Source organism: Patagioenas fasciata, chromosome 6 (assembly GCF_037038585.1).
Source record: "Patagioenas fasciata isolate bPatFas1 chromosome 6, bPatFas1.hap1, whole genome shotgun sequence".
In the NCBI taxonomy this organism is placed as follows: Eukaryota; Metazoa; Chordata; class Aves; order Columbiformes; family Columbidae; genus Patagioenas; species Patagioenas fasciata.
This window is the reverse complement of record NC_092525.1, coordinates 36149853-36162386: the sequence shown is the minus strand read 5'-3', so window position 1 is coordinate 36162386 and position 12534 is coordinate 36149853.

Below are 12534 nucleotides of genomic sequence, written 5' to 3'. Positions count from 1 at the left end.
TGGCTCCATCCTCATGGCACTCACTCTTTATATATCTGTAAACATTAACAAGGTCACCCCTCACAGTCTCCTCTTCTCCAAGCTAAAGAGACCCAGCTCCCTCAGCCTTTCCTCATAAGGGAGATGCTCCACAGGGATAAAAGATGAACAGAAAGGGCAATTTTTTGACAGTGGGTCAAAACAGAGCATGCCTTTCTTTTCTCTGGAGGCTTCATGGGCCTCGAGCGGGACAGGGCAGCAGTGCCAGGCTGGGCAGCAGACCCAGGTGGCTGTGGGTTTGTAAGGGCCCCTGGGCTGGGCTCAGGCTGTGGCTGGTGCTGCTACACCTGAGCAGAGGTGTAAAAAAACCCTGTTACCGCACCCTAGGGCAACCACCGCTCAGTGCTCTGCTGGCCTCTGTCCTCATGCTGGTGATGGCTCTTTCCCAGCAATCACCGGGTGGAGCTCGCAGTTAAATTCCTTGAAGTGGATGAGGGTAAACTGTACACATGTGGAATGTTCAGCCTGCTACCAGGCAGTGGTTTGTCCTTATTCTGCAATAAGGCACAAAAAACCTCATGTTTTTCTGCACAAAAAATCATCACTAGGAGTTCACAAATTATCTTTTTTGCCACAACAAAGGCAGTTTTCATATTTAATATGGCACTGCAAGTATCATGATCAGCACCTATATTACAGGACAGGAAAAACAGAAGAAAAAGAGAAAAAAAATAATATAACCTATTTTTTTTTCTATATTTAGATTGAACTTTTTTATTAAGCTTCACCTTCTTCATTATTACTTAGTTTATGCCATGTTTAAACATACATTTTAAATAGCCTACATTCTAATGAAGAGTCCCAAAGGTTTTCTCTGTAGCTCTTATTATAATATCTCACTCTGTAAGCCATGTATCTGTTGATGGTTAGAAAAGGAAAGAGAATGGAGATAGTTCCTCAAATGAACAACAAAATATCACCTATACTTCTTTTTTCCTCATTAAGATTGATCTTTTCAGAGGCTCATGCAACATACTAAATTACTAAATGAGGTAGACATTAACCCATAGAAACATTGGAACTTTGCTTTTCACTTTCTTCCTCTGGTTTTACACTAAGCAAACTACAGTGAATTTGAAAGATCACACAGTTAATAGGCACAGTGTAATAGTTTAAAGAGCCAGATTCATCATGCCTACAGTATCACAATAACTTGCTGTTGTCTACTGCTGACAGTGCAAAAAGCAGCAGGAATAGTTTACACAGATTTTGTCTACCCTCTTCTAATTGCTTTTCAGAAGATGCAGGGCTGCAAACAGAGACTTAACAACAATTTTAAGAGCAAGAGACTAGCTAGTCAGGAAATTCTTCTAGGTGAATGTAAAGGTTAAAGCAAACGAAGAGCTTGAAGGAATTATTCTAAATAAACTTCTCAAACACCAAGACTATACTGAATGGAATTTTTAAAGAGTTAACTAATATTACCGGAATTTAATAAAGTTTGTCAGAAAAGGTAAAATTAAATGAGGTTCAATTAAAAGAGCATAATGAGAACTGGTGGCTGCTTCTCTTAAAAAATTAAGTACTGTTTTGCAGGGATAAGTTGCTATGGTGTTATCAAAAGTAACCTAGTGTCTGGATCACATATATTTGAAAAATGTTAACAACAATATTCCTGTTTTTTCAGCTCATGATGGTGAAAAGTTTCTGGTTTGTTGTGTAGCTCAGGCTTGCAGATGTATTTTTAATGATGAAGAATAGTGAGAGCATAATCTTGGCAGAGTATTCCTTCAAGACAGTGTTTCTCTGCACGGACTGCATTAGACTGAATGAGTCTGAGTACTGTAGTCCCCCACACAGGCTGAGGGGAGATTGTGTGTTTCACCAGTGACATGTGGAAAAGCAATCAAACACTGGATTACATGGCTGTCACTGTCCATTTGCCTTCTTTAGCTCTACTCATTCTAAGCTCTCGCAAGGCCTCACTGGTAATGACATTGCTGCAGAGAGCAAGACAAAAATGTGCAAGAAATAATAGTTTGGGCATGTTTGGACTTCATGTTTGCAATTTATTTGCAAAGCAGTTGTTTTTTTGTTGTGGTTTTTTTTTTTCTACTTTTAATACAAGTCTTCAATAATGTACTTGAAAATATATTTGCTAAGTATAAAGGTTACTCTTAAACTGTTGGAAGGCTTTGGTGTTCATTATTCCCTCTTCTGTTGAAGATGACTGGTCACTTACACATATCCTATTACTTCATTTTCCAATCAATTGCCCCAGTGTTTGTACACAGTCTTTGTATTTATAAATACAAGGGACATCTAAATAAATGTGAGGGACTGGGATGTTTAAAGAAGTGGAATGCCTGCTGGCTGGGGGACACAGAGTCCAGGTGTGAACTCGCCAGTTCACCCACCTGCAGTTTACACCTTCGTACGATGATTCACAGGACACTGGGATTAAAGCTGTTGTCTGTATGTTTGTCTGTGTTGCTTCAGCAGCAAAGCAGACATTTCCCAGACTGGGAAAGCAAATATCTGAAGAATTTTAAGTTAACCTACACAAAAAAAAAAAAAAAAAAAAAAAAAACACACCCAAAAAACATTATCTTGGCTCTACTCCTAGATGTTGAGTAAATAACAATAGGATCTTGCCTTACTGAAGAACTAGGAAAACAAAGACTCTATATCGAGAACAGATCTTTGGCTCAGTCAAAAATGTATCATAAAATCATGCATTTTCTTAACTGTAGATGCAAAGCCTGCAGTTCAACTAGTTAAACAGCAGTGTTTTGGGGACAGAATTCTGCCATTACTTATCATTACTTCAAACCAGCAGTAGGTAGTGTCATCCTGGGAGAGCACAAAGCAGGGATACAACTTTTTTCTATTTTGTTTTGTTTTAGTGCAACTATGAACAATCATGAATAGGTTTATTTTTTGTTTAGAACAGACTAAAACTCTGTGTAACTCTACAATTAATTTACATTCTGCGAACCATTTCACATTAATTATAATAAAGATGTTATACGCAGTGGAGGGGCCTTCAGAGTAACAACAAATACAACAGAAGAGAAAACTAACATACCGATACAGATTTCCATTGTGACTTGTGTTTCTTAAAGAGCTTGTGAAGTTTATAACTTTAACAACAGAATGCTCAGTAGAATGACTTTAGTGGTCATTAAATTGGCTATCTAAAGACAGAAATAATTACACAAATATGTAGCTGTGTCTTTGAGCCTGTTGTATAGAAAATACCACAAGCCACAAACACAGCTTGGCAAATGCTACAGCTAAAGAGTCAAACAATTGACCTTTCTCAAAGCTTTTCCCATTGACAGCATAGTATTTGATGGAATAAGTCATAATGATTTTAGCTTTGTATTCATACAGGAGTAAAAGATGATTACTTTCTGTGGAAATAAGCAGATAAGTACTCGGCGCCCTCGGCAGCTGATGAACAACCCCCAAAACTGTATAGCACTCTGGGGACTGTCAAAAAGACAGGATTATCTGTTTCAGCCTCTTTCCTCCTCCTTTTTTTACTGACCCTTAACTAGTAAGAACCTTTGACTGCAATATAGGGAGCAGCTTAGTAATGTATCTTTCAGAGCCAAATCTGCTACTTTGATCTTTTCCATTTTTGCTTTGCAAGTTCAAAGTAACTGGTTCCCTTGGAAAAAAAATGCTCAACAAACCTTCCGGAAAAGTTATTCAAAATAAGTAATGTCAGTTCAATCTAATGTTTTCCTGTCTTCAATTAAAATATGATACATTACTAACTTGACTATCAAAACAAGAAACAGTATCTGAAAGAAATGCTTTTTCTCAGCGTGCATTTGAAATGATGCCATGGAAAGTTCCTTACTGGAGAGATAATAAAGCTTCAATATGGATTTTTAGTATCTTGGATTGAGGAGGAGCAGAGAATAAAATATATCCTAAGCAATATTTCTGAAGACTTTGTATCTCGTATGCATGTGGCAGGAGAAAAGAAAAAATAGTCAGAAAAGGACAGGGCCTGTAAAACAGTTTGCTCATCAAATGAAGTTTCTTACAATATTTTTTCTAATGCTTTACTTAATCGCATTTTCATTATCGTAACTGAGTGTGCCGCTTCATTTTGCTAGGAGGATTCACACTGCAGTAAATCACACAGATCATTTATTTTTTTTGCCTCCTGATATTTATTCTATATTTCTCTTCATTTAAAATTCACCATTTTGCTTACACTTAATTAGCACGCCAAATCCAGCTCCCATTCTAATCAAAGTCTCCCACTGACTTTAGTGGGAATTGAATCAAACCTATATTACTAATGTCATGTCAAATTATTCCTCTTTCTCCTTAAAATTTTCATCCTTCTAACACTTGCAAGACCACTGTTTACTTGTTACTTGGCAAAATCTTTTTGTTCACAGACATCTTCCTGTGAAAACACCTGCTGTCATTCTAAACACAGTACTTGGCTCTTCATGTAGAATACATTGTGGCAACAAATTAAGAACCAAGAAAGTAGTTTCTGAGCTATGTGCATCTTTGGTCTCATCGAAGTTATTCATCCTGTAGTTTACATGATTAGAAAGCTTGTTAAAAAAAAAAAGGAATTAGAATAATTGTCATCTGTAATTACATAGGAGAACACACACTCAGGAAAACTTCAAACTCACTTTGTGATACCAACATTGGCAACACAATGATGAAGAGGAACTCTTTCACAACCAGACATTACCCCATCAATCAGTTTGCAGTCAGGAGAAAAATTGACTTTGTCATGATATGGTTCTTAAAGCAAAAGTAATAAATTCTATACAAACGGCAAGCCTACAGCGTAGCTAATTTATTCATTATCCACCCCAGAAAAATAATTAAGTCATGCTTTCTTTCCTGGCTCTTCATTACAGTTTAGCCTCTTTCTGCAGCAGTCAGTGACTGAATGCTTATTAAAATAAATTAGCTGCAAAACTTTTAACTCTGTCTTAAAGAAAAACTAATCCACTTTTCTAGTGGAAGCAACATTGATTAAATAAACCTAGCTTCATGCCGAGCAGACTAATTCCTTTAGCCACAGTTTCCAATCTTAAATCATGTTGTATCTGTATTAGGTTGAGAAGTATATAATGAGCTGTGAGTTTAAAATTGGTATTAACCTCTTTCTGTATGCATTTCGGCTTTTTAGCCTGGGTGATTTTAGTGATGGAACGAAATCAGTGTGCAACCTATAGGTATTATTGTACTCGTGTATTTTTTTTCCAGCATGTACACATACACTCATTCAGACATACTCTGTTATTCCTCTGATCCAGCTGTTCCAGACAGGCTGCTTTGACATGAAGCTGTATCAAACTGCTTTTCAGTTACTAAAAAGATCCCTTTAAGAAGAAAAAAGTGTTTACAAACTTGCTCATATCTCATACCAGAAATGTGGAATGCTGAGCATTTAAAATAACATTTGAACCTGATCCACAAACAAGCCGAACTGATGGAAACAATTCTCTCAAACTCTGGCTTTTGCATAAGAACTGCATGGTACAAGGCCAAACGCTGCAAAATGGGCAAATAAATCTGAAGGGCTTGTCACTATGTGACCTACATAGAATTGCCCACATCATTACTTCCTTAAATACACGTTCATGTTTTTTAAAATGAAATTTTTCTTTAATGCCACCAGCAGTAGTCACCCAACAGCAGTTCGCTAAGTAATCTCCTGACGTGTCAGTCAGATCACACACTCACCAGTTCCCACAACAAAAGACATAAGAACATGATGTGAGATAGTGATTTAAATAATATAATAATTAAGCCAGGGACAAGTCCATCACCCCCTTCCCAAGACCAACCTTGTCACAGGGCATCAGAGGGGCCGGCTAATGCCGAAGCACAGCTCAGCCGAAAGAGCAGCCTGAGGGCGCCGACATCCTCTGCTCACACATCGCTCCCCTGCGCATTGGTGCCCTACCAGGGGCTCTGAATATTTATAAAACCCTCAACCTCATCTTCAGCATCCCATTCAGCTCCTCTGCACTACGAAGGGCGTTTTTCTAAAGCAACCATGTACTTCATGGATCTTAGTCCTTGTAGTCCCTCATTACCAGCTGCTAAAGCTTCTCTGGATGGCACAATAGAGTTGCACAGACCAGCCAAACAACCTGCTGTTCAAGGCTGGCTTTTGTCCCAGTGCACAAGGACCATTTTGGTGAAACAGGGAAAAGAAAAGGCAAAAAGCTTCTCTGCCATGTACACTGATGGGGCCAACTGTGCTGGATGGGAGGCAAGAAAATCTGCAAGGTGTGACCCTTTCAGATCACAGGGAGCATTCACAAGCCAGGGCATGCTCTCAGCTGCAGTTAATTCACCAGCAAACAACGAGGTACCTGATGGGGCTGGCGGCTGCTCCATCTTCTGGGCTGCCTGAGCTCTCTGGGGCATCAGGCAGGGAGCACAGGGATGCAGGACCTGTCGCCCCATGGGGGCAGGAGGGTCCAGCACTACCCGGGGTGGACCCTTTGTCTCCCCAGAGCGGGCAACCTTCAGTGTCCTTGGTGTAATCTGCAAGCCCACAACACCCCATCCCATACAAAAACTCCTCAATCTTCCTATTTAAGAATCCACAGGTGCAGCAAGACGACAGAACAGAGGGATAAAACATTGTCTTTACTGGCAGCTCCCCCCCACTCCCCTTTCACGTGTTTCCCTTCCCTTTTTCTGTTCAGCTTGTTTTATCTCGGCCAGGCTGCCAGCGCGAGGGCGGGCAGGGAATTCGTCTGGTCTGACAGAAATCTCCTCTTCTGTCGACAGGAGCCCACAGAGGGACTCCAGCTAAGAGAGTGTTCTACACCTTGTATTGATATCATCTTCGGTCTTTTCTTCACACTGTGGCTATAGCTGTATCACATACATTCTACCTATCCATACGTATTTTTTTTACTTAACTGCAATAATCAGAGCAGAAACCAAACACTAATGATTCATTTAAATATTTTTTTTAAAAGTGAAAGTTACTCGTTGTAAACAGATTATTTGCATGTAATTATCTGACTAGACAACATACATATCCAGGAATTTAGCTTGTTTTGAGGTTTTTATCTATTTATTGGCTATGCTACAAACTGTTGAATTAGTCTATATTTAAGCCAGTGAATTATTCGGTGAAGGGAGCTTGCTTGTTTCAGTGGAAAAGAAGGGCCTATGACAGAACTGCTTCAGAATTTCTTGTTGCAGTGATATGTTTAGTTCTTCTAAGAGCTTACTAGAAGAAAATATATCTCCTTCTTATATTGATAAAGTGGTGAAGAAATATAGAAGTTTCTGGAATTAGTTTGGTGTTAGTATTTTCCAGTGAAAAATCCCTGGTTTCAGTTACATGTGTATTTTCAAAGGAATATTTAAAGTTTGTTTGCCTGATACACTTGTACCTAGTGACAACTGGAGGCCTCTAATAAACTAAACAGAGGAAAACTGCACTCCCTGTAATAGTTCTACTAGAGATTCTCACATCAATGAAAACTAATTTAATTCTATATATGGCACCGGCCTTCTATTCCTTAATTGAATAATCATAAATCTTGTAATTAATTAGGTTTCAAGGTAAAAATATTTTTATTATTACATGTATAACAAAACAATGTTTTTAAGTATGATCTTCAAAGTTTTCTTCTCAGCATAAAGTAAAAATTATTACTTTCTGGTAGACCTACATAGCACTTTTTTCTCAGCACAAGTTCTGCATGGAAAAAGATGTTATAGAGAAAACAGTACAAGATAGCAGGGATTTTTTGTAATGCTTTAGTAAGAACTAGGTTTTGAAAGGGAACTGGTTCCAGGAACTTGGTTATTTACACTGGGATGAAAAGTGCATGCTAAGTGACCATTTTGTTTTCAGCCTGGTTTACACACCTAAATAAACCAAGTTACACTTAAAATATATGCAGAGTTTGCAGTAGAGATTGCTCTGTCTTAGGAAATAGCTCAGCAAGGCTGGAGTTTTGGCAGCTGCTTTAAAAAGTGTGAACTGTGTTGGTGGACCAAGCCACCGGGAGAAGGAAAACACACAGTGTTATACATTCACTGTCAATTGTTTCCTTGCTAGGATTTTCATTACTACACTAATTTGCTACAAGTGTTCACAGAATATGATCCCAAAGTGGTTTAGCCGAGTCTAAAAAGATGAGTGCATAGGGAAATGCGTGTGTGTGTACTTATAGATATGTACAGACGCACACATAGTGTGCGAACGTTTTACACAGAACCATGAACAAGGACGGACAGGTATTGGGTCGAGATTTAGGGCTCTGGTAGGACTTTAGGAGCTGACTTTGTCTTCTTACACCAAAAAGTGTCCTCTGAGCTCACAAAAAACCAAAAGATTACATGATTGCTTTGGACATTTTGTTGTTCCTAGGGCACAGAAATTGCCAGAGTACTTTACATTTATATTAGAATATAAGGTCCTCCCTTATAAAAGCTGTAATAGAGCAAATAAAACATGGAACAGTGAGGTACTGCAAGACAGAGGATCACTATATATCATTTATTCTAACTCTGGCAGTTGTCACCAAAGAACATTTCTGGACAGTCCAACTTTGAGAAGAAGATTTTTTTGTCTCCTCTTTCAAGCATACATTACATTTCATTATTTTTTTCCTCCATATATATGCTGTTATCCCCCGTCAATGAAACATATAAAATGTTGTTATTCTTATACAGGACTTGGAAATTCATAATTGGCTCCTTAAAACGAAGGTGAGGGACAATGTGCAGTATGTTTATCCTACTCCTGTGTAGCAAAAAAAAGTTTTTTAATCAATACATCAGTTTTTAAGAAACACTCAATATCTGGCAAATCTGATATATTAATTATAATTTGTTTTCATATGTCACATTGTCCCACATGCATATCTATTCCTCAATACTCTTAAGGAATGTTGAGAGGAATGAGATCTGACGTTCCTGAAATTATGGACTTGAAATAGAAATTTAACAGCCAGTGGAGAGCCATGGGCCACCCCACAGACTCAGGTCTGGGGAGCAGATGGAGACGGGCTTTCCCTATTAGACACTTCAGACACAGTGACTCATTCCCATTATGACTCAAATTTTGTGTGAAGACATTTTCAGGAGTTTCAGTATTATGATTTCCAAATCATAATAGCAGTTGTATCTAGCACAGAATGAAATCTTAGCTGTTGTTTCTAAAAGGATCCAGCAATTTCATATCTTTGGCCTCCCAGTCTTCAATACCTGAAAAGCCTAAATTGCAGTACATGTCAGTCTAGGATTTAAAGAAAAAAATCCAGATTCTTCTTCATCTTCACTGGATCCTTCCTCTATAAGCCAAGTAATCTATCAAAGTACATGTTCAAGAACACCTCTCCCAAAAGTAACTCAGCTGGTGGTGTGTTTACTGCTCCTAAAATTAGGAGCTCTGATCTTGTTCAAGTGGATGCAACTCCTTCAGCTTCCTAACTAGCTAGATCAAGTAATCCCAATACTTGGAAGAGCCTGTCCTTCACAATCTCATGCTAACACTCATTAATGTCATTATCTCCAAAATGGAAAGGATTTTCTTTTTGTTAATGTTATTAGAAACTAGGAATTAGCTGTTTTGATGCTGTAACTTAAAATTCTAAATACTTTCAAATTAAGAGACATGCTGTACATTTTCAATGAACTAATGTGCAATTTGTAACAAGTGAAATATATCACATGAAAACGATTTTGCAGTGATCTAAACCCAATTAACCTCAAAGAATGCTATATGAATATAGACTGTGAAAGATTTTAATTATAGCTGGAAATGCTATGCAATTATTGACCAAGTTTGGCAGAGACATTTTATGTTGCCTACTGTTACTATGTACTGTTAGCTTTTTAATGTGGAAGCAGAAAAAATGAATATCAAACCAGAATGGTAATTTGAAGAGTCATGGATTGAATACTTGTTGACCACTTGAAATAATAATTTAGGCAGTCTTTGCAAAGTAAAACTTCCTTTTAAAACAGGAAATAAACCATCACTATTATGCTACAGGTATGCGCTTGAAACAAAATTAAATGAAAATATATTAGTAAAGGACCAGATCAAGAAGTGTTAATTGCTGTTTCTAATTACGAAAATGTTTGCTACTACTCTCATGAGTCTACTTAAATGTCTTCAGTCACACAGAGCTCTCTCTGGAACTACAGTTTCTGAAAAAAAACTATGATCTGAAGTATTTGGGATATTCTTGTAGTAGCTGGAAATACTCTAAATTGTTCCAAACATTCTGCAATACATAGAGACAAAACAGTAGAATGCAAAGACTTGTGTGTTTGTAAATACATCTGTGATGTCCTTGTTCCATTTGGAGGTTCAAACAGCTAATATAAATAATCTTCATTAAAATACAGTGGCTACAATTGTAGCTATAATAAAACAATTTAAGAACAAAATTTAACATATTTCTCCTTTTTTCAGAAGAAAAACAAATCACTTCTCTGCATTCATTTGCTGTTTAACCACTTGCAGTAGTACAGTAATGTTCTCATTATACAGACAAAAATGAGGCAAGGAGAAATTTAAGCATTTGAATAGAAGACCTGCTTAGGGATTCACTATAAGGTGATGTTCTTTCTATTAAGAAGCTGTGAACATAGCTCATATTTTGTGCTTTTGTGTTATACAAAGCTCTTCTTGGACTGCACAAGGTAACAGAATAATTCCAGTTATAAGGGACCTCTGGAGATCACCTGGTCCAACTTCTCTCTCAAAGAGCCAGCTTTGAAGTTAGAGCCAGCTTCGAAGTTAGACCAGGTTGCTCAAGGTCATACTCAGTCAAGTTTTGATTATCTGCAAGGAACAGAGGTTCCACAACCTCTCAGGGCCACCTATCCTGGTAGTTGACCACCCTTATTTCGGAAAAAAAAAAAAAGAAAAAGAAAAAAATATATATATTTTGTTCTGTAGTTAGTTATATAACCTTACAGAAGAAAAGTCTCAAGTCTCATGAGGTAAAAAAAGAAACCCTTAATTTAATTCAGTTTGTTCAGGTCTTTTGTTTTTCCTCAAAACTAAGTGACATCGAGATCAGAAGGCAGAAGATACTATTAGATAGACAAGAGCTGCTATTAATTTGCAGTATGCTACTTCTGGAGGCCAGCTATGCTTGAAAGACACTGTTTCTAGCAATTGTGTTGAGTCTGTGATGCCATTATCTAAGTATTCTTGTGATTTTACAAGTTAATTAAATCCAGGAAACAGCAGTCAGAAGAAACAAGTATGAAAATATATTCATAAAGATAGGTTTTCAGCCCTTACCCAGGAAATTTGTACGCTTGGAAGTTAAACAAAAATGGATTGCTAATGACCACAGAAAGCTAGTTGTCTGCAGGGCACAAGGTTTGATCAGTGTAAAATCATCAGCAGAGAAGAAGAAACAATGGAAGAGGATGTTAAGAACTTCTCTTAAAAAGAGGCAAGCGTAATCAATAGGCAAACTGACTACCAGACTTGAATAGATGCATATCAGAGGGAAGGACCTGAGCCCGAGGGCTGAACAGAGGAGAGCACAGGAGAAACCTAGGACCCCTGAAAGGACTGATCACAAACCACAGCATTCTGTGCATGATGAAAAGGAAGGAAGTTGCTTGCAGGGTTGTGTTTTGCCCTCCTCTGATCTATCTCCCATGTTTTGGCTATAAGAAAAAAAGTAACGGGTTAAAAACATTCATGCAAATTTTTCATTTCATTTAGTTCACCTGCCTCTAAAGAACAAGTCATTCCTCAGGGTGGAATGCTGCAAGAACATACTTCTGTTACAAGGATTATACACAGATAGAGTCTAGACTGGCTAGAGAAAGAAACTTCTGGCATGAAATACTTTTCTAAACACCCAGATAGTATTTAGAAGAATATTCATCATACTGTGACATCCTCCTATAGTAAATACAAAATCAGCTAATTACAATTGTAAGCAGATAGTTACTTAAATAATGCCATATGGCCCCATTGTGTAGGAAGTCAAAAGGTGTGGAAAAGCCACAGACTTCTGGGGTACCCAAGAGTCAGAATTCTTTCTGACTTGCCTGAAGAGGGTCTCAGTGCTCTGCAGCACTTCAGTAAAGGAAGGACAGCCTTAATCCTGCTTCTTCTCTCCTGAGTCTTGTACCAATTTCACTACTTCCTTTAGGATGTTATATCCACCTTAGGAGGCTGATTCTCTGCATAAAGTTTTTGATTACTTCTGGACTTAGTTTTGGTATCCTGAGCTCTTCCTGAAAGGGATATGAAGTTGGCTAGCACAGTTTTTTATTTAGGGTTTATTTTGCATTCTCTCTTTTCAATAGATTCTTGGGTAACTAATAACATTTTCACCTGACATACTAACTTCTCCCATCCCTGAAGCAATTAAAGCTGCTTTCACCATTTTATTTATATACTCCTTCGAGTCCAAGGTTTAGGACCTTAATTTGAGTTTGACAGATCAGCTTAAATTTTACTTTGAAGGGAAAAAAAAAATAAATAAAAAACCCACACAACCCATGAACTGTATGAGCATTATAATAAAATAACCT